The sequence below is a fragment of the Nanorana parkeri genome, unplaced genomic scaffold (genome assembly GCF_000935625.1).
Source record: "Nanorana parkeri isolate BGI_ZX_2015 unplaced genomic scaffold, ASM93562v1 scaffold359, whole genome shotgun sequence".
Taxonomy (NCBI): domain Eukaryota; kingdom Metazoa; phylum Chordata; class Amphibia; order Anura; family Dicroglossidae; genus Nanorana; species Nanorana parkeri.
This window is the reverse complement of record NW_017306627.1, coordinates 729,648-753,838: the sequence shown is the minus strand read 5'-3', so window position 1 is coordinate 753,838 and position 24,191 is coordinate 729,648. Positions and strand designations below refer to the sequence as shown.

General features: G+C 40.1%; 1 protein-coding gene across 1 annotated transcript in view; it reads left to right on the top strand.

Annotated features, from left to right (window-relative positions):
- The window catches only part of LOC108788897 (poly(rC)-binding protein 3-like), a 162,145-nt gene that overhangs the window by 45,638 nt on the left and 92,316 nt on the right, over nt 1-24,191 (top strand). Inside the window, exon 2 of the mRNA XM_018558799.1 lies at nt 3,143-3,215. The gene's annotated coding sequence lies outside the window, so the exon portion shown is untranslated. The remainder of the gene's footprint in view (nt 1-3,142; nt 3,216-24,191) is intronic.

Here is a 24,191-nt window from a genome sequence, read left to right as displayed (position 1 = left end):
CTGTAAACAAAAAGCTGGATAGTGAAAAATTAGCCGAATATTGTTGATGATATCCTATCTCCTCCTATCAGCAAGTTCTCTGTATCAGACTGAAAGCACTGTGCAATGTAGTAGAACCAGACTGGTTCTTTTCCCAGAGTCCTACTGTGAAGGGAATTTCAGGAGGCTGATGTATTCGGTTCTCCTGAACCGAAGGGGTCCTGGTGCCGAAGCTAGCCGAAGGATCGGCCGAAGCTACGGCCAGATCCTTCGGCAGCTTTGTGAATAGACCCCATTGAGGTATTATTTACTTTGAAAACACATTTAAAGGGTCAGTCAAGTCAAAAGTTATATTCTACTGATAGGTGGAGTCTGGTGGGATTCTATATTGTTGACGCTCCAGCAGCAAGATCTCCCCAGCATCACTCCCATCTCCTTTTTTTGTGCACTTGGGGGTTTTGGGTGTCTCTGCCCACTTTTGCTTCTTCTAAATCCTACAAACACAGACGCCATGCAATAAAAGAAAATGTCAGGTGGTTTAACCCTCCAACATCTATCAAACCTTTTTTGGCATTTGTTCTCTCATGTGTCACGGAAGGACATTTACTGTCCTCCTGTGACCCAAAACGCAGCATATTGCAGGCTATTGTCCATTATGTGCTGACAGCACAGAGCCAAGCTACAACCAGAAAGGATCTAGAGAATATTGTTGGAATCCACCCTGCTACCTGATTGACAGCTGGCTTTGCCTCTCTAGAGCCAGATCCAGCTGTGCCCCCCCACTCCCATCTGTCCCTCCAGTCAGTGCTGGAGGAATGGAGAGGGGAGAGTTAATCCCTGCGAGGAGCAGAGACTGGCAGTCACCACTTTCTGCAGGGAGAAAATCGTGAACTTGAACGTTCAGTGGTTTTTGACTGCCCAGTTCTCGATCTATAGAGCTAATGTGTTACAGCTGCAGTGTCACATGTTGATTCAAACTAAGGGATAAGTGCATTTCACTCCCCCCATAGTTCTCCTTTAAAGATTTTTGATGAATTTATAACTGGAGTTCAGCTGGGTCTTTTATACCTGTGCATACTTCTGTTTTAGCAAGCATTTGTGAACATTTTGCTTTCTGTAATGTACCAAGACCATTGTATAAGCTTTGTGTTTTCACCACATTGGGAACTGTACTAAAAATGGGAAGAAACTTTGAGCAGGGCATGTTTTACATTTTTTATAAGTAAGCACAGCTAAACAGAGATTACTCACAGGAAGCCCTTGTCCTCATAGTATAATCTACTCAGTGCATTGACCTGCCAGCTCTAGATTCTTTCTCCATATGTAAATTGAGAAGGGTCTACTCAATAAAGCTTTGATTTGATTTCAACAATGCTACTCCCATCTTTGCTTATATGATACAGTCACCAAAATAAAAACACCAAAACTTAGTCACATAGCAAATTGCTATAAATATAGTTTATCAATATACTGAAATCTGATATTTGTTCCACATACAGTTAAATATTTTATATCTATTCACCAACCCGTTTAATTTACACTTGTTTATTAAAAGATGAAGCTATAGTCTTATATGATATATGCACTCGATTCCTTGGGGGATTCAACTAACATTTTTAGAATGTAGTGATAAGACTTCTTTAAAGAGACTGTTTCACCAAGTAAATAATACGGGTTCATGCAGTGATTTACTAAAGTATTTTGTTTCTGTATGGTTTTTCATGTCCCAATTAATGCTACAGTCTAACTCAAGCTTCACTCCAGCTCTGGCTATGTTACCTATTGATCTCCAGTGTTCAGGCACAGAACAGTGCTGGAGATCTGAATAAAAGGAGTCAAAACCACCAATTTTCCACTGGTGTTTAATCCACAATTGTAGCATAAACATAAAATAAATTTACCTAGGAAAAATTGAGGTTTTGAGTGTTGCGCATCATACATCCAGACCTTGATTCTGATTCACTAATGTTATAGAATTTGTTCACTTAGCAAAGTGAATGTTCACTGAGCTTAGTAAATAGGATGAATCTGTGTGAACCAATAATGAACTAGCAAAAATCCTGTTTTTTTTTTGGGGGGGGGGGGGGGTTTAAAGCAGAACTCCAGGCAAATGTGATTGAGTCAACATAACTTTTTGTTTTACAAACTATGCAAAAATGAACACTTAACCCTTGGAGTGTGGTGGTGGAACAATTCTGCCCAGAGTACTGCTTTAAATTTCCCTCACACATTAACTTAAAAATGATTCATTTATTTACTAGCATTCACTTTAAAAAGTGAACATACATTTTTAAAAGGGAGCATTCAGTTTGCTAAGCGAAAAGTATTTTCTTCTTAAGTAAATCAACCCTATTGCATTTATCTTTAGAGGTCCTTTACATTCTACAATCTACTGGGCTTCTGCACAATATTGTTACATTTCATCTATAGTAAGCCTATTGTAGATCGAATAAATATTACAAGTACAGAATTAACTGTAAAGATAATTATCCCTGGTAAATTGTGCATATGATTTGGCAGAAAGCCATAGTAAAGTATTTGAGAAGGTATAAAACACACATAGAACCTGCCTGTTGCCCTACTATTTGATGACCAAATAAACACCTTAAAGCAGGAGTAAGCAACTCCAGCCCTCCAGCTGCTGTGGAACTACAAGTACCATAAGACACTGCAAGCCTGACAGTTACAAGCATGACTCACAGAGGCAGAGGTATGTTGAGATTTCGAGTTAAAGCACAACTGGAGGGCCAGAGTTGCCCAGCCTTGCCTTAAAATGTATGTAAAGCCCAAACGTTTTATTTTAGCTCTGAATAGAGTAGGGAATAGTTAAGACTCCTGTCATTTTGTTCTCTGTCTATGTTGCATCGGGGAGATTCCCCATAACTTCCTGTCCCACAGTTGTCCCACAGTTGTCACTATCCCAGCTTTCTCTTGGGGAGGGCAAATCTTCCCAATGGGGATATGCACAGCAATATAAACCTGTTAGGGTTTCTAACTCTTCCACATTCTATCCAAAACTGAAAGAATAAGTTTTGGCTTTACATGCCCCTTAAACAATTGTGTATAATAAACTCATAATAAACTGAATTTAGACTTTATCACTGAATAACTACTGCATGCTAGAAACCTGAACAGATGTTCATGCTAATCTTTTTTGTTACAGGGGAGAGTACAGCACCTGGATTTTAAAGTGGCCTTGCCCTGTTCCTAGAAGTGAAAATTAGAGTTGCAGACTGGTATGTACTATGTTTTCATAATACACTAGACAAGTTCTACCATGGTGTAGAAAAAGCTTTCCTGCATAAATACATTGCCTGGCCAAAAAAAAGTCACACACTCTATTTAGTAGGACCACCTTTAGTTTTGATCACAGTGTACATTCGACATTGCAATGTTTCGATAAGCTTATTCAAGGTCACAACATTTTCATCTAGAGTTGTATTCATTTTTCACCAAGATCTTGTTGTGATGATGGGAGAGTTGGACCACGGCATAAGTCTTCTACAGCACATCCAAAAGATTCTCAATGGGGTTAAGGTCTGGACTCTGCAGTGGCCAATCCATATGTGAAAAGGATGTCTCATGCTCCCTGAACCACTCTTTCACAATTTGAGCCCAATGCATTGTCATCTTGGAATATGCCTGTGTCATTAGGGAAGAAAATATCCATTGATGGGGAAAACATGGTCATCCAGTATATTCAGGTAGACAACTGACCTCATTTTGTGGGGACAAAAAGCTGCTGAAACTAGACCTGGCCAACTGAAGCAACCCCAGATCATAACACTAATCCCATGTAAGGCTCTTACCTATTTGCTTAGCTAAATCCAGTTGGTGACTTTTTTTGGATAGGCTGTGTATATGTATGTGCATTGTTTTAAAGGCACCACTGCCGAACAAGGGATTGTGCTGGGGATTGAAAGAAGGACAGTGCACTATCCGAGACTGCTAGAGGCCCATCCTAAAATGTAGAGAGGGTAGAGCTTTGGACATTGCAAGGGTTTTGGGGGGCAGGTTTTACTACTTGTGTTAATGGCCTACAGGTATGGAAACAGCTTAAATGTTTATTTGAAAATGTGATTAGTTTAGAGTTATGAAATGGTGCTTAGGGACAGCATAGGATATTTTTCCATAGAGTTCAACTAACCCTTTAAATCATTTTAGTAGTGTTAGACTTACAGCACTGTATACAGTAAGGGAGGCCTGACTGACTCATAGTAATACAAATGCAATAGAATTATAGAAGAACAGTTAATGATATCATAATGAATACACAACTTGATTTGTTTCTACCTGGAGTTCAATTTTAATGTTGGCAACATGGCTATTGGTTTTGCTGGAATTTCCAGGTTCCTTAAAATTCAATATAACAGCATTGTATGAGCACTTTTTTGAGTTAGTAACGTTATTCCATTCAGTATAACACAAACAAATAATATTAAAGAAGCAGAGCATGATGGAGCCAGATATTATTTACAGCTTGGATAATACACATAATTGTGATAATCAAGATAGATTGAACAATGAAACATTAAATCAAAACTAAGAAATGTATTGTTCAAATTTATGGTGGTGATGAGAAATGAATATGCCACATGTTAGAAACTTACCCAAAACAAATGTTGGGCCTTTATGCAGTGGATTTCTACTATGATGTTTTTTCTACCGTATAATTTTAAGAGATTTGTTTGAATCTAAGAAGGGGCTGTCTGCAGTTTAGGTTAATTAAAAAAAAAAAATTACATAAGGAAAACAAAAGTTACTGTCATGCAGCTAGAGAGTGTGGCTACTGTGTAAATTTACTGTCCATGTGTAGAAATAAGACACGCATTCCAGCTTAAGATTGCTAAATGGCTTCCAGTCAGAAGAATTAAGTACCGTATTTGCCGGCGTATAAGACGACCCCCCACTTTTTGTGTTAAAATATAGGTTTTGGGCTATACTCGTCATATAAGACCAGTATAGCCCAAAATAATGTTTAAATGCACTCACTAACCTCCATGGCTGTATTCCCGAGTGTGGCTCGGGGTTAATTTTCAGTGCCATAAGCGGTAACCCCGAGCCAGACTCAGGATTACAGTCTCTTACCTTGCCCACGATCCCGTCAGTGTCCTCCATCTTCCGGGTTCCGTCCTTCAGCTACATACAGTATACCGCGCTGAGCCTATCACGGCAGGCTTTGTATTCATTAATACAGGCTTTGTATTAATGAATACAAAGCCTGCTGTGATTGGCTCAGCGCGGTATACTGTATGTAGCTTTTTTTTTCAGTGTCCTCCATCCTCCGGGTTCCGTCCTTCAGCTACATACAGTATACCGCGCTGAGCCTATCACGGCAGGCTTTGTATTCATTAATACAGGCTTTGTATTAATGAATACAAAGCCTGCTGTGATTGGCTCAGCGCGGTATACTGTATGTAGCCGAAGCTACATACACTATACCCGGCGTATAAGATGACCTCCGATTTTCGGGCGATGTTTTTGGGTCTAAAAACCCGTCTTATACGCCAGCAAATACGGTACTCAAAAAGCCACAGGCACCACAGTCCACAGGAAGTAATCTTGGCTAGTGCCAGTAGGGGAACTTGGCTGGTAATTCTGTCACTCTTTCTAAGGATCTTAGGCAGCAACACACAAGAATTAAAAAAAACAAAAACATGTGGCTGGAGAAGATGTCTAATAAGAGTATCAAGCACTTCAAATAAAAATGATACAAAGGCATTTTAATCTAGTTTTCCTGTTTCCTGAGTTATCAATACACAGCTGCCAATATAACGAAAAGACTGTCAGGAGCTTAAAAAACAAAAAAACATGCTTAGAGACAGGAGCTTTCATTTATGACCTCGTTCTGAAAAGCCTAGCTGATTGTTTTTTATGACGACTCTTTAGCTTTACTACTAGTCATTGACCCTGAACAAATATGATGATCAGGGAAGCTACAATTCCTTATATGTACACTTGTTCCAGTGACTTAGAAAGAATAAAAGCTAGAGATGGCAGGGAAACTAGAATTTTCAGAAGGTCCACAATGGCAGCCTTCATATTTTTTGCATGACGGGTGTACTGTAAATTACTGATGCTCATTTGGTTTGTTATGGGATTTTTAGTCAAAACCAGAGTTTTTTGAAGCTCTGGGATAGGAAGTCACGCAGGGCACAGGGTACAAAACGTGAGGAGGTTGGTAGCTGCTTCATAAAACTGAAAATGTGCTCTCTACTAGAGGGTAAAGCTGGCTATACACTGATCGAATTTGGTAATTTCCTGCTGAATCAGCTGGAATCTGATCTGTGAGTGCCACTGCCGGCCCTAGCTGGGTGGAAAATTGTCAACCATTCAGCTGCATTCACTGTTTGGGTATTTTGCCTGCTGCGGGCACTGGCTATCAAAATACAATAGCCAGCAGCATTGTCATCAAGTGATTTTTCAGTGTACGGCAAGCTTAAATAGATCAGTTTAAGGAGACATCATATCCTAATTCATCCCCATGACAGCCCATAATAATATTAATAATAATTATAATAAATAAATAAAATAAATATAAAGTGATTTTTAAGAGGGCTGTAGGGAGTACAGATGTGAAAGCATTGACATGAAAAAGCTGTAATAGTAGTGATCTCTAGTATGTGACCATCTCCTGTACCATGTCGGCAGTCTCTGACCATCTCCTGTACCATATTTATAGTCTCTGACCATTTCCTGTACTGTGTCATTAGTCTCTCACCATCTCCTGCACCTTGTCTGCAGTCTCGGATCATCTCCTGTACTGTGTCTACAGTCTCTGACCATCTCCTGTACCATGTCTACAGTCTCAAACCATCTCCTGGACCATGTCTGCATTACTCTGGCAATAAAATTAACTGGACATTATGGTGTTGTCAGTGGTCCCACCTGATGCCCAATATATCAAGGATTTTGACCACCACTTTTTTAGAGCGTTCCTCTTCAGCTGGAATGTGTGTGCCTTCTCTGACATTGGATTCTGTTACAGTGTACAGTTTCTGCTAGCACAAATTAACAAACCTGTTGTTACCACTGCATTTTCTGTTCTCACTGATTTCAACTAGTAGATGAGAACAATTTGTGGCTTTCTATTCAACCCTTGTTCTTAATGTTATAATCTATATAGTACATTCAGTGAAAACAAAAATATACAATCTAAACTAGTTAACAAGATCACCCCTACTACTAACCATCACATTTTCTGGAGGTTATTCCTTCCTGAAATATTTTGTGTGGTTTTGTAACTTTTATTTAAACTGGCTGTAAAAATAATCAGCAGTTGCTTTTGGAGTCATAGAGCGCTCAACAATAACACGGTGACATTGATACATCTCTTAATTCCTAGTTAAACATCCTGGTGCCAGAGCTGAATGGAACAGCATGCTCTGCAATCACTGTGCAGAAAGAGGTGTACAATACACCAGCCCTCCTCCAATGTCATAGCAAATGAAGAGGGGTGAGCAGCCAATGCACGAACTTGTTCCGCTGCTCAAAGGATCTTATTCACCTAAATGAAAACCTATTTGATTCATTGCAGGGGATATTCAGGACAGCCTCTAATTATGCAATTGAACAGGTTATTGAGATAATGTGTGAACTAAAATATATGACTGAGCAGCAGCATTGCTGCTCCCCTCCTTCTTGTCACATCATTATTAGAAAATCAGATTTTACCAGCAATGGGTTCATGCTGAAGAAAATTATAGGGTAGTATACAGATTCAAAACTTAAAAAAAAAATAATTGTTCACAGAAATAAAACATATGGTGTTAGGGTAAGAAGAATAGAAATGATGTCTCTAGGCAATGCTAAGAGTCTAATTGAAAGTGTGGCTGCCATCACAGTCCTCTTGTGTACAAAGGAAAATAAAGAAGAGGTCTTTTACCGACCAGATTCCAGATGCCACTTTTAGGAAATTAAAGAAAGTATCTAACTGGCTGTTGTATGTAACATACCGTATTATTGTTCACCTTCCTCTGGATTTATACATGTGAGGAGCATTGTTTTGTATAGGGACTCCCTGTTTTTTTACTATGTGCACACTCAGTCTCATGTATAGCTGTCTGTTTTCTTCATTTACTGTATATCAAGGTAATAATGATACAGCGTTTGTATAGCAGTACAATAAGTGAATGTACTATGTTCTGTATCCTTCTAAGAACATGAGTACAGTAATAAATGTAGGGTAGGCCATTGCCATCCAGAGTGATATCTGGGTTTTTGTTCTCCCAGGTAACATATAAGAACATCTGGGACATTCTTTTGGTTTGAGACATACATTGCTACTTCTCTCACAGTTCCCGTCCCTTGGTGTGCCACCTGAATAACAGGTCACCATGTTATCTTCCGTGCCCTTGCCTGTGAGTGTTGTATCCCTTGATAACCCTTATGTAGCTTCTTAATCATTTTAGATCTGCAACTTGACATAAGTAGGTCATTGGCATTTGAGAGTGAATGATGTAGTGAGCAAAGCTCCTGCATGCTGGGAAGCAATTATATTTTTCAGGTAGGCTGTCCTATCTCGTGCATCTTCATAACTGACATCTGAATCATAATTTTCTTTTACTGCTTGTCTTATTTCTTGATTATGGGTACATGGATTAAACCATATTCTCTTCTCTGTCATACATGCATGTTGTGTCAACTGCTGAAGAGAGTGTGGCTGCGAAAGCCATGCACTTGCCAGGTGCATATATGTTCAAGTAATATTTTTGCAGCTCTAGTATCTTGACCAGACAGTCTTGACTGAATACTTTGCAGTGGTTTAAATATTTGTTTTTTTAGGTCAGATGACAGCACTTGCTAAAACATTCCAGCACCTGAGATGATAATTTTGTACACATTAGGCATTCATATCCTGGGTTGCATTTAATTATATGTGATGCACTGGTATGACTTCAACAACATCTAAACATTCAGGAACATGTTTGTTGCATGTCCTTAATAATCCTGAACCTCCGCAATCTATATTATGTTTATTACTGTGCTGGTACTGTCGGTCACTAAGAAAAGAAACTAGAGAAGAGTGGCTTAAAAGGATGAAAGGAAACAGCATAGAATGCCTGTATAGCAGTGCTTAGTGCCATGAATGTGACTGGTGTAAAGCTTATGGATCAAAGTAGCAATAAGTGGAAATGCAAGTCAGTAAAGCTATTAAACTGATCGATAGTAACAAAAAAGGGAAGTTCTATCCTTGTATTAGAAGATATGAATATCTAAATTAAACATTATGTGGTGTACATTGTAAGGTGTTATGCCAACAAAACTCAACACTGTAGTCTATTGTATCTTATTCATTTCTATATGGCACAGTCCCAGTTGTAATGAAGCATTAAAAATGAATATATGACTTCCGGTTCCGGCGCCTATGTGAACGGCTGCAGGGGGACAGCGCTCCCGCTCCGCCGCTGTAACCGATCTTTAAAAACGGGCGCATAACCCAGCTGAGTGCTGCTCACCTGTATGGTGACCCGGGGAGCAACCATGGACCGGTATCTAGCGGGATCGAAGGCCCGCTCGTCCTCTCTGCCGCGATCGGCGGGTGACATGCGGCCGCACAAGGAGTCCAAGATGGCGGACGGCGCTCAGGCAGGCAGAGACAGGAGCCCATCCCCAGCATCAGGTAGCATTTGTGAGGCTGATGACACTGCACACGAACGTATAGCTGCAGCTATAGCTAAACTGCTGAAGCCTACAATCACTTCTGCTGTAGAGGCTGCTATACAGCATGGGCTGGCTGAAATACTTAAAGATCTCTCTGCTCACTCAAGATCTCTTAAAAAGACAGAGCACAGAATTTCCTTCCTGGAGGACGAACTTACTGAGGCTCACTCAAAAATAATGATGATTGATTCCATGTCAAAATCTTTACAGGATAAGGTGGAGGATCTGGAAAATCATTCCAGAAGGAACAACTTAAGAATAGTGGGATTGCCAGAATCCTATAAAACACAAAATCTTACAAATCTATGTTCAGTTCTTATTTTTGAGGCATTGGGACTCTCTTCTGAACATGTGGTGGAACGTGCTCACAGGCTGGGACCGCTGCATGCAGATAGATCTACTCCCAGACCGGTGATTGTCCGGTACCTTAATTATGTGGATAAAACCAGTGTCTTGCAACGGTTTAGATCTCAACGGTCATTGGAAATTGATGGGTACAAATTGCTGATCTTTGCCGATTATTCTGCTGAAGTGACAAGAAAACGCAAAGCGTTTAGTAAGGTCTGTACGGCTCTCTACCAAAAACGTATTCGTTTCACTCTGGCGTATCCTGCTACCCTGTACTTTGAAACTTCTCTGGGCCGCAAATGCTCGTTTCTAGATCCAAGGGAAGCTGAATCTTTCCTGGAGCGACTAGATAGTGATTCTGGGTCTCCCTCCAAAGTGTCACAACCACCGCGCACTCCCCCCCAAAAAAAAGGCAATAAACAGAAGCGCATTGGCAACACACCACGCAGGCAACGCACACGCTGAGAAAGGCAATCAAAGATTATACATTTATGGAAGTAAAGTTTTAGCTTATCAGGCGCGAATATGCCTGGGGGTTTTAAGTACTAGAAGGGGTGGATACTCCAGTCACTGCAACGACCTGATGGGGATTCTTCAGGCTCAGGGGGCCTGCTATCATGGCTCCTCTTTAGATAGCTGTATTGGCGGAGTGGGAGGGTAATGCGCATACCCCGATTTGCTCACATTAGGAAGAAACGGTGAAGTCATACTTGTTGATATTTTCTGTTACAGTTTTCTTTTTTTAAGGTTTATGTTAACTAAAGAAGTTCTTGTTATGCTGTTACTAGGTGCTGATCGCTCTGGGGTACTAGCTCGATGTTTACCTACTCTTGGGTTGCGGTTACGTGACGCGACTACTACGTTGCCCACAATACAAAGGTATTGGACAAATTCATTTGGGTTCCCAGGAGTGACTACAATGATCCACTATAGAAATGTTTCAGACGTTCTTACTATAGCCTATATTCATTCATTAACACGGGTATTACCGACTAAACTAACATGAAAATAGTATCATGGAATGTTAAAGGGCTTAGAAGCCCACATAAGCGCAACATGGTCCTCAGACACTTGAAACGAATGGGAACAGATATCGCTCTGCTTCAGGAGACACATTTGAAAGAGGAGGACATGCTGCGCCTACGCAGACTATGGGTGGGGGAAGTGTTTGGATCTCCCTCTGGAGGCAGGAGAGCGGGAGTAGTGGTTCTTGTTCACCGACGCCTCAATTGCCAGGTTATTCGAGTAGACAAGGACACGAACGGTAGGATGGTTACAGTGACTCTGCGCTGCCTGGGTAATGTCCTGGCTGTCACTAATATCTACATGCATAAGTCTCCCACTAAGGCTCATTTTAGTGAATTGGCTGATTGGTTGACAAAATCCAAGACAAGTCTGCACCTAGTGGGGGGGGATTTTAATTCGGTAATGAACCCATCCGAGGACAGGAAGAGATTTGACACGCGATCTACCCACAATAGAGTACACAAGGGGGCTCAACGGACTGATTTGTTGGTTCTGACATCATCTCTGTGTCTGCAAGATGTCTGGAGATTAATGCATCCTATTGAGACGGAATACACACACCTTTCATCAGTGCACAACTGTCTGGCCCGGCTGGACTATTTCTTTGGTTCCAATGCCTTACTCCCTATGATTGATCACTCTGAGATACAGGATATAGCTATATCTGATCATGCACCGATATCGGTTTCCATCCGGGCAATGCCACGAATTACGACTAGTGTCATGTGGAGATTCCCCTCCTTCCTGGCCTCTAATGGGGATTTTGGCCGATTCCTCAACACAGCATGGGAGGAATACAGATTGAATAATTCTGCACATGTCGACTCCCCTGCCCTCTTCTGGGAGGCCGGCAAAGCTTACTTGAGGGGTAGAATTACTTCGTATTTATCTGCCTACAGAAAGAAAGCTCTGCAGGCATATAAGGAGGCGAGCGCATCTCTGCGTTCATCCCAGCAGCAGCTTAACCTCGCACCCTCCCCTGACAAGAGGGCAGAGTGGGAGGTGGCTAAATGGCACTTTGACCTGTGGGCGGATAGATACGAAAGAATGAAAATGTCATACACTGAACTGGAATTCCACAAATTTGGGAATAAATCGGGCAAACTCCTGGCCAAACTGGTTAAAGGCAGATATGCCCCAACACATATTTTATCTCTTAGGAATTCACTGGGTCAGCTGGAAACGGATCCAGTGAAAATTAATGGGATCTTAGAGACTTACTATCGCTCCCTTTATAGTGCGGAGGACATAAACATGCCAGCAGCTCGTCAGTTCCTGCAGCAGGTTTCTCTCCCCAATCTAACGCAAGAACAACTCTCAATTCTGAATGGGGATATCTCCAAACAGGAAATAGAGGCCGCAATTTCTAATCTTCCTGGGTCCAAAGCTCCAGGACCAGATGGACTGCCTGGGGAGTTCTATAAAATATTAAAAGCTGATATCACTGACACTCTCTCTAACCTCTATAAATCAATGTGGGAGGGAGGGCATTACTTCCCTACGGGGAAGGAGGCATATATTAAACTATTGCCAAAACCGGACAAAGACCCAACACACCCGGGATCATACAGACCGATATCATTACTTAATGTGGACGCAAAGATACTTTCGAAAATAGTGGCACAGAGACTGGCTGATATACTACCATCAGTAATAGACCCAGCACAGGTGGGTTTTATTAAAGGTAGATCGGCAGTTATGAACATCCGTAGAGTACTGACAGCATTAGAGAGCGCCAAAGCGTTCCCCTCCAGGGAACTTGCTATTGTTACCCTGGATGCGGAGAAAGCATTTGATAATGTAAACATGGACTGGCTGTTTCTGGTGCTGTCCACTCTCGGATTTCAAGGTAAAATATTCTCCTTTCTGCAACATATGTATGAATCACCGGTGGCCAGGGTCTTGACAGGGGGCGCTCTATCCCAGTCGATATTACTGCACAAAGGGACGAGGCAGGGTTGCCCACTCTCACCGCTCCTCTTTAATTTAGCTCTAGAACCTCTAGCGAGATATATATTGCAAACACCATTGCTTAGTGGTATACATTTAGGGACTGAAGAGCTCCGCATTGCATTATTTGCGGACGATATTCTACTGTTTACCTCTAAACCGGCCAAAGACATAGTTACTATTCAAGAGATATTTGCACACTTTAAAACCTTCTCGGGCCTTCGCATAAATTTCAGTAAAAGTGAGGTACTTCCTCTTACTACTATTGTGGATCGCTCCTGGGAACCCAAATCGGCACTCAAAGGGGCATCACGTGACATCACATACTTAGGCATTAAGGTGGGGAAACTCCCTTCATCGGTATATGGGCTCAATATCTCCCCTTTAATAGATAGAATTATTTGTGAACTAGAGGTATGGGGGGGCTACCTCTTTCGCTCTTTGGGAGAATACATTTGTTTAAAATGATAAGCTTTGCTAGGCTGCTATATCCATTACAAACTCTCCCATTATTACTGAAGCATAAAGACATTAAGTGCTTGAATACAGCGGTACTCAGGTTCATAGGGCACGGTAAAAGGCCTAGAATTTCTCTCAAAAAGCTATGGCTCCCGAAGAGCGAGGGGGGGCTAACCTACCCAATATTCGTTTATATAACATAGCCTGTTTGACACGACATGCGTTGGATTGGGTGTCTGGTAATTCTAGATTCTCCAATACCTCTCTAGAGACAGCCTTGGTGCATCCATGGAATATCAAGGCTGTTCTGCATCTAAGATTTCTCTCCTTCCAAAGGAGTTAGCGGGTAATGTAATGATACGTGGTGTAATGCATTGTACTGGTTTGATCTATTTTGATGAAAATCTAATAAACTATTTTTTAAAAAAAATGAATATATTGGTGAAGTTAGAGTGCTAAGTTGATGTTTTCAGCTAAAGAAAAATCTTTAGCCAAGGTAAAACTTTCAATAACAATATTTAACCTCTTTCCATTATTTAGATGCCGTTTTCACAGCTTTTCTATAAAAAGATCTTCAACACATTCATATTTAACTTATTTATGTAGAGTATATTTTTGTAACTGAAACTGGAATTATATATTGTATATGGATCATCTAATAGAATGTGTAGTATATTGTCACTAAAAGCAGTTTAAAATATTGTATGTAATGGGTAATGAGCCCACAGAGCCCTATAGCAATATACAACCAATGACATAGGATCATAGATTACAGTAGTCCATTGGTACATTTCCATTCACACAACAGGAAAAGAAGAAAAACCCTCCATAGTAAGTAGAATTCCTCTTCCAGTTGTCACTGGAAGAGGTGCCCCCTGGAAAGATTCCTTCTTGCCTCCACTTCTGACGACATATAGTTGAGGGTGAATTTCTCCAGCAGGGACACAGTCAGCATAAAAATCTGGTAGAGGTATAAACCCATCTCTTTTGTATCCAAAACTAGAAACAATGTTGGGGTATACACTCACTTCCAATGTACTTCTTAATACATCAAGTGTAATTATCTGACAGATGCCTCTTTGTTTACTTACAATAATCACATTCCCACCAGAGAGTGGGATATAGGTGCTGTGAGCCCTTCATGCACTATAACATTGCACAGTGCTAACATCCTAGCATTGTTTAGGTACTAGGGCAGGAAAGGTTGCTATTTAGGCATGTTTCAAAAAGCAGGAAAGCATAAGAGAGATCTGGTACTGCAGTAGGCCATCAAGATGATTTTCAAATACATAAATAAATTCACTTACAAGACCTAGATAAAATTGAGGCTTTGGCTGCCAGATGACAAATGCGATTTAATATTGAAAAATGCAAGGTTATGCACATGGAAGCAAAGATCTTGCATGCAAACTACCACTTAGGGGGTGCTCCATTGGGGAAGTCGGACATGGTGAAAGACCTGGGTGTCCTCAGAGATCACAGATTCAGAGCCAGCAAAACAAAGAGGATACTATCCTGCATTAAAAGATGAATTTTGGCAAGGGATAAAAACATAATCTTACCAATATATAAATCACTGGTTCAGCCTCACATTGAGTATGCGGTTCAGTTCTGGTCACCAACCCTCGGGAAAGACATCCTCAAACTTGAGCAAGTTCAGAGAAGGGCTACAAAATAAATAAAGTGGATGAAGATCACCTCCAGAGATTAAACTTGTTCTCCTTAGAAAAGAGGCACTTAAGAGCTCTCTGCCGTGACAGTAAAGAACAAGGGGTTCTTTACTGTGAGAGTAGTAAAAATGTGGAATTCCCTTCCACAGTCTGTAATATTAGCTGATAACACTGATAAATTCAAGAAACTTTTAGAAGAGTTTCCTAGTTCACAAAATATACAAGGATATGGGAACTACTAGAACTCGATTCAACCTTACCTACTATGTTACTATGTTACTACGAGCCATTCCTACCCTGTGCTTGAAATTGCAGGCCAGACTTAAATTTCAAAGTATGTACTATAAGCAAAATATTAGAGTAAGGGGAGCATGGGACCATTTCCATTTGTAAATGGTCTTGGTTGACTTAGTGGCTTTTTCTGCATTTTTTTGTTCAGTTATCATATTAGATTATTTCATGACTTAAAAGATTTTGAAAATCAAAAATGTGCCATATATATATAGGATCATAGATTACAGTAGTCCATTGGTACATTTCCCTTTACTCAGGAAAAGAAGAAAAACCCTCCATATATATGTATATATTTTTTTAAGATTCAACTTTATCTTTCTAAAACATACCAGGCTAAGCAGGTTTAGTGACTTTGGATGTCCTTATGGGACACAAAAAGTTTGGTAATTTTCAGTAATAGTTTTGTTACATCTTCAGAGGCCTGTGGAATGACTGTGGTGCATCAAGAGACGAAATCCATCCAGTGCCATACCTGAGATGTGGCACAGAATACATGAGGAAATGACTCTCACCCTACATGCACCGTTAAAGGCTAAGTTCACCTTTTGCAAAAATTAAAGAAGTGCATATTTAATAATATAACAAAAAATATGCTTTTCTTAAATTTTTGCATTTAAGCCTGGAAAGCATGGAAATTGTGATCACTCGAGCACAGCTGCAAAGCTCAGGCTTCTGCACATTCTCTCCCAGGCAGAGCTCCGTACTGTGGTATGGAGTTTCAGTTAGGAGAGATGGGGAAAGACGGCTGGACTTCAAACTGGATTAAATCACCACATACAGCATCCAGTCCTCCTCTCTCTGGTTAGATGTGGTAGAGCTGTCCTTATTCCCATCCAGCCGTCCTTCTCCATCTCTCCTAACTGATAATCCGTACATCAGCATGGAGCTCTACCAGTATGATAATGTGCAGAAGCCTGAGCTATGCAGCCCTGATTGAGTGATCACTTTTGCAATGCTTTCCAGGCCTGAATGCAAAAATGAAAGAAATGCATATTTTTTGTTATATTATTATTCTGTAACTTTTGCAAAAGGTGAACGTAGCCTTTAAGCAATACTGGGGTAAAAATCTAAACATACAGTATGAATACAAGAAATTAATGGAGACTTTTGATTTTGGCCAAAAGTGTTTGCTGACTACTGACTGGAAAGGTGTCCAAGCTTTTGCAGATGCCTTACTTCATCTAAAAAGAAGCATGGATATGGCACTACAAAGCGTTAAGGGCTTGTGTGGATTATGGCAGTGGCCATTGCAGATCTAAGTATGTAAAAGGAGGGGGGATTTAATGGCACATGCTCTGTTTTTCATTAATAGTTATTATGCCCTGACCCTGTATTAGGTGGTGGTGATGATGTTTTGCTTGACAGGACATGGGAAACATTTAAGATGATAAGGAGACACGAGAGCCAGGAAGGTGATGAGGGAACAGAGACATTTCAGAGGGAGATTGTATTGTTTTCAAAGATTGGCTGCAGGAATGTATCAAGAAACATAAAACTGTCTGGAAGCTGTGCAGTTTGTGAACATTGTATCAGCAGAACCAGCCTTGACTGAAGAGCAAACATGGGTAATGTGTTGCTACCGCAACTTCTATCCAACTAAAGTTACATGGATGCAAAGAAACGTACATGGGCCTAAAACACACCTTCGCCATGCGGGTGCATGACAACCCAGCTCTGTTGAACATGTGTTATGATACACACTTTAAGCCTGATGAAGGGGACCCTGCGCGGCCCCGAAAGCGCTTGATTCTACTTTGAGTGACTTCTAAAAATAAAAACGAAGATTCCCTGAATTTTTACGTGTATGTCATATTGGAGTGCTGGTGACATCTCTTCACAACAATCTTTGCTTGATGCGGCGCCATGCGCAGTCACTGCGAGCACCCACTTTTTCCTATGGGAAGTCCGGTAAGGTGTGCTACAGGTCCTTGGACATTTATGATACATCACAACACACGTCGACCAAGCAAAGTCTCCTGACCTCAGAGCCCAAAAAACTGTTATCTATGTCTAAAGCCAAAGTGAACTTGGTGGACTTTAGTTCCCCACCACAAGTGATTTATATTTTTTCTTTTTAATTTTCAACAGATTTTCAGTGATTTTTATTACATCATGCAGCGTATATAATCGCATTATAAACGTTTCTAGGTTTAGGGTGGGTTTAGGGTGGAGGAACATTTAAAGGTGCATTTATTGTTTAAGTGAGGCATTAATGAGCTTGGAAAACTAGCTTTTAAATTTATATATTGACAATTTGCACTTCATCTTGAGCTTACCCAAAAACATAAAGCTGTCCACACACAAGATTAACTCCAATAATATAGTAAAAAAAACACTAGTTAGCAGGGGCTACTTAGGATAATTTTTTTAGTCTTCAAAGATATCCCCTGGTTAACAGGCCACTTTGTGCCTAATTTTGCATTTCTACATAAATAAATGGTCACCAATGCAGATCCTATTATATGGAACTCAGCTCACTCAGTGGTCTTTCCTTACATGTATATTGTATACATTTGTGTTACACCTCTATTTTCTATACTTTTATACTTTGTTATATTTGTTCTGTAAAATCAATAGACGTATATTTGTAATACTTTTTTTTTATTAAAAAAACAATAACAATTATTGAAAAAGGAAATAACAGTTGATTTACTTAGGTATTGCTCTAAACAAATCATTAAATGTGCTTGTAAACTGGTGTATGTACCAGACTTGTAATAATTTTGGCCTCCTGTAATCCCCTGCTCAGCAGAACTGAGATTTGGAGAGTGAGGGTCAGTGCTCTGAGCCAATTAGGCTGTGCTGCAGAGCAGGGATGCTTGGATCAGAAGAGCAAAAGAGTTTCAACTGTGTACTTGGCTGCTTGCCTGGAGTTCATATTTAAGTGACCCGATTTTGGTCTATGGGTATATTTAATCACAGAAATGGGAACATTTATGAAATGCGCTCAGGCTGAAAATCAGGCATTTTTTTTCATTAAAGATACATCTAGTTTTGCTTATTATTTATCCAGCAAAAAGAAGAGTATGCTTTTATGCACTATTAGTGCTCATATAAGTTTTATAAATATTCTCATTTGGTGACATTTTTAAATACAATTATTTTTTTTAGATAATATGCATATGTACTCATTTAAAAGTCTGATTTCAGGTACACATTAACATTAAATATGTGTAATGTGGACAAAACTTACTATATACAGTACATACATTCACTGATTTTGAAAGATTTTATTGGAATTTCCAGTTTTATTCCGGAATATTTTTATTTTATGTGCCACACATTTGCTGTTTTATGATGATAAATACAATCATAATTATGATGTTTTTCAACAAATCTTAGTTTTTTTTTCATCTGTCTGCATGCCATGTGAAACTGAACTAGAAAAAACTGTTTTATTTTACTGCTCATACTTTAAAACCACTAAAAAATGTGCAGATTTTTTCAGCTCATCCAAACGATTCCTTTTTATTTGATTTGCAAAAATAGATTGGATGCAATTGAAGATGTACCTTCATATGGCTCAGTATTTGTAGTCGGAATATCTAAACAACTGGATCATTAAAGAAAACCTGTGCTTTTTGCAATTCGGAGCAAACATCAGATTTGCAGTAAAGTAGAATTAAACCTTCTTCCTTTTGCATATATTTACTGGTAGCAAGCACTAGATATAGGGAAAAACATATACAAAAATTAAAAAGTTACCAAACAGGTTATTACTTACCTGTGTCTCTGCCGCTCGCTCCCATCTGAGGATTCTCGACCGGCCGTGAAGGGTCATAGGGCGGGTTCATGAGCAGTAGAAATCTTCGTCCGAGAGAAGAGGAGAGACACAGGGTAAGTCAATGCATGCAGTCAGGCAGCGTGCACACGCACAGACACCGTGGGACACAGAAGACAGCAGTCATCGCTGAATCAGGGACCGGCACCAGCGCTGGAGGGACTCCTGAAAACTACTAGAAAGAAGAAGATGATCGGATCAAGAGGCATCATTTAAGGTAAGTCCTTAAAGCAGCATTGGGGGTGACTTTAATGTCATTTTAACCTTAATATCCCCAACAGCATAGACTTAAATAAATATGATATTAAATAAAATATGAAATGAAATATAATATCTAATTTTTTATTCAAAATGTGTATGATCATTATAGCCTGATAAAAACTGTTTATACATTTTATATTAACAGGATTTGGTTTTCTTTTTTGTTCTTTCCTTTCAATAACTAGACTTGTCAGTACAGAGAACTTTAATAATCTTAAAATGTCACACATCAAATATGCACTTCTAATCGATGCTGTTCTTTTGCATGGGTGTTCACATTTAATGTGACAAGTTTCAAGAATAGTTAGTGTGTATGTCATCTAATATTTTGGAGATAAAGCATTTTGAAAAATGATGTTACACGTTATATGCACAAAACTTTGGAACATTTGTTACAAGTTAAATCTACATACCATCCAAACAAGTTAAACTTTGATAAGAAGACAACATTTATGCTGAACTCCTGGAAGATGAACTTCAAATGCTATTTTTATTTTGTCACCCATAAGATGCATATCCTCAGCTGTAGATTCTCAAATAATCTCTGAATTGATGCTGACACTGTCCTTCCTTCTGAAGGGGAGCTACTTTTGTTCCCCATGGTCCCTGTATGTGTTGTAAAGTAGCTTGCTCCTGTGATAGACTATAATCTCACTTTTAGTTTACTGATTTGTATTAAAATTATAGTTCATCACATGAGGAGGTTTGGACTGGTGGCTACTTTACAACACACACAGGGACCATAGGGAACAAAAGTAGCCACCCTCCAGTAGGAAGGACAGTGTCAGTATGAATTCAGAGATTATTTGAGGAGCTGAGTGATGCATAAATAAGCTAGATTCTTGTTAATAGTTAAATAATATTTGAATGCATTTTTAAGATTTAACTCCGGAGATTAGTGTCACTTTAAGGTATGATATACAATATATGTGTAGCAAATAATTATATACCTAAAATAATGATTTTTGCCAGGAGTTCAACTTTAGCAGTTAAATGTGAGCTCATATATAGACCACTTTCTTAAACCACATGTGGAGTCTTTGACTTCATATGTCAAGGATACCCCACATTTAATTTCATTGATCCAGGATCTAGAAATGCCAGAGGGCACTCTCCTGGTGGGTTTAGATGTTGAGGCTTTATACTCTTCTATCCCACATGTCAAGGGGCTAAAAATTACCGAAAGATTTCTGGCCACTTTGCGGACGTCTGAAAGTATGCATAATGCTTTCCTGCTGCGACTTTTAGAATTTGTTTTGACGCATAATGTCTTTCTTTTTGGTAACCAGCATTATTTGCAAAAACAAGGCACTGCCATGGGGACAAAGTGCGCACCCTCCTACGCCAATTTATATCTGGGTGGTTGGGAGCAGGACCTGTTAGATAGGGAGGACTTGTCCATGTACCTGTGCCATGTGTTATCGTGGCACAGGTACATAGATGATATCCTGATACTATGGACGGGGGGGGATGATTTGCTGAAATACTTTGTTGACATCTTAAATCTCAATGATCTCAATTTGAGATTCACGCTAACATTCGACAGTGACAAGCTACCCTTTCTGGACATCCTGGTATGCAAGAATGCTAGAGGGGTCCTCTATACCAGCCTACACAGGAAGGATACGGCGGGTAACGCCATCCTCAAAGCAAGTAGTGCCCACCCACAAAGTTTGAAGAACAGTATCCCGTACGGCCAATATTTAAGGGTCAGAAGGAACTGTACTATAGACACCGATTTTGAAAGAGAGGCTCAAAACTTAAGGATTAGGCTACGGGCCAGAGGCTACCCGAACAAAATACTTAAAAAAGCATATCAGCGAGCAAAGGGTAGACCTGAAAGATCTATTAACAAAAATAAAAATAAAGCTGAACCACGAAATAATGACAAAGAGGACTCCCTTGTGAGATTAATCTTGACCTTCAACAACCAGCACAAAGTAATATCGAGGATCTTTCAAAAACATTGGCACCGTCTGACTAAGGATCCTAGGATCTCAAAATTCTTAAGTACTAAACCCACTATTACTTACCGACGTTGTCCTTCCCTTAAAGACAAACTGACGAGCAGTGACTTCTTGACTAGGAATGGCCCCTGCTGCAAATACCCTGACACCTTCCAGTGTCAAAGGTGCAAATTCTGTCGATATGTCCAGATTGGAGCAGAGGTGACTACCCCTTGGGGAAAGCGTTTCAAAGCCTGCCACTTTGTAAACTGTGAAAAAAAGGGTGTTATTTATTTAATGCTGTGCAAATGTGACATGTTCTACGTGGGCGAAACGAAACGAATGTTTAAAAATAGAATTTCAGACCACCTGGCCGACATAGCAGCCAGGGATCTAAGATCACCGATAGTTAGACACTTTGTCAACATACATAATGGACATATCGACAGACTTCGTTTCTTTGCATTGGATAGGGTCCATCAACCTAGACGTGGGGGAGATTGGGACAAATCTCTTTTACAAAGAGAATGTAGATGGATTCACCAGACAGTTTCTCATGAGGCACCTGGACTTAATGACATGATTCATTTCAGTTGTTATCTCGAAACCTAGTGACATTCAAGCATAGCGCTTTCCCATCCTATATATGTTAAGGTATAGCGTAAATATATTTTTTACAAATTACTGGATTGCCATTTAAAATTGTGAAATACCCCCGGAGCTCCGGATTTTGATGGTCCAATAACAGCCTAAATTATAGATCCAGGGCATGATGCAATGGGAACCCATTTATGGATTTATACTTGTAGACCCCTTTTGGGAGACTTTTTCCACCTATGGATTTATGTCTTGCGCCCTATATGGAAAAGATATATGGACAGGGCTTGAAAAATTTGACGGTGTCTCACCAGTCAGTCAAAAATGTCACTAGTCAGCATGACCGGACTATAGGCTTGCAATTTATGTAAAAAAATTTTGGGGACAGACAGAGCTTTCTTTTGTGACCCCACAGATGAAGGGGGTATAACACCGCTGACTTCAACTGGTTAAAACCCAACTCCAGTTAAAGGAGAACTATCCTTTAGCATGTCTCCCCTATCAGGCCGACTGTAATAATGTAGGTACTGATGTAAGGATTATTCTTTATATTTCTTTACTTGTCATGTCTGGGGAAACTTTTGTACATACGTTAAAGACGGCATCAGACCAATCCAAATGAATGGGGCTATGACCCTATGAACGCCGCTATACTGAACCGTACTCGAGAGAATCAATTTCCTTTAATTACATGCTTGTATATTTTCTAGTGAAAATCAGATACCAATTAGCCTTTATCAGTGTGATTACTTAAACACACCTATGCAGGACATTATACACACGCCCCTCTGAAGAAGCCACGGCCATCGGGGGGAAACGCGTCAGGATAGCGTGTGTTCCAGCTTCCCAGGACACCCACTATTGACCTCTAAACGTTCGGGTGGGAACAAAACAAAAAATCTCTACAGCCTCTGAGTCTAAAGGACCGAGCAAACCCGATGCGGACACTGCCTGAGCACAGCGGCAGCTGATTCTGTTTATTGCAGCCAAGACCGGGAGACGTGAGCGAGCCTCTGTCAGTGTAAAGTTACACAGCCTCCATTCCTTGCCGTGTCACTGGACACACCGCTGTGGGAACTCCACCACTTTCCACCTTACAGTGCAGCCGCACCTGTGGAAACTTTCTTTGAGGCTTTTTTCCTTGAGTTGGAACCTAATCCCACACAGTGGTGTGAGTCAAAACAGACGGGGAGGAAAACATTCACAGAGCCTCCGATCCGCCATTGAAGCAGATCCTTTGAAATGAAATTGTTATAAACGGATACATTTTTTCTGAAACAACTACATGCATGTATCGTTATGGGATCTAATCAGGACTACCCCTCCACGGGTTACACACAACGTGAGTACAGCTCCGTTACTCTATTTTTTGATATACCACTATTATATCTGCATCAGAGACTTCCTGCCCTTTAGGAGATTCATATATTTAACACCCGTATCATTATATCCAGGTGATTCCAGGGAAGCTTTTTTATTAGTTTTTAGATGTTTTGTATAGGTGTCTTTATGTGTATATGATTATTAAACTTTGTTATACTACATTATAAATTGTAATCTATTCACTAGACCATCTCCATTTTGAGGGATTTCTGTTTACAGGGGACAATATTTTTATGAGTAGTCTATTGAAACCCTGGAGTTTGGTCAAACATTTTTTGTTTCACCCAGCGTAGAACTCCTTTTTGTTCCCCTTTTCTCTACAACTAAAGGCTCCTGTGCGACAGTCTATTCAAGTCCCAAATCAAATTACTATATGATGCAAGAACTTCATTAATTAAAAAGAGACTTCTTTCACCTCCTCTGAGTCACCCAAATCTTCCTTCATTTGTGTCTCTCATGTTCCCCCCAGCATCTTATTTCACTGAAATGTAAGCAGGCACAGCCTACATGAGGGACAATACTTCTTTAAATTCAGTATCAGTGCAGTGGTGTTGTCCCACCATTAGAGGAAGCTGACATCCAGCGCTACATTTAGGTCTGAAATGATCAGCTCCTGGGCTTCTAATGCTTCCTCAGATCACTCCATAGGAGCACGCTGTGCAAGCAAATGTAATCACCATGCTTCCACGTAGTGTTTACATTGGGAGTGTAATGACATCATAAGTGATGACATGGCACTTCCTGTTGCAACTCTGTCCATCCTCTCCCTACAGCATTAGATCACAAAAAAATTGTAAAAAAAAAGTTAATGAAATAAATGTTATATATATAGAT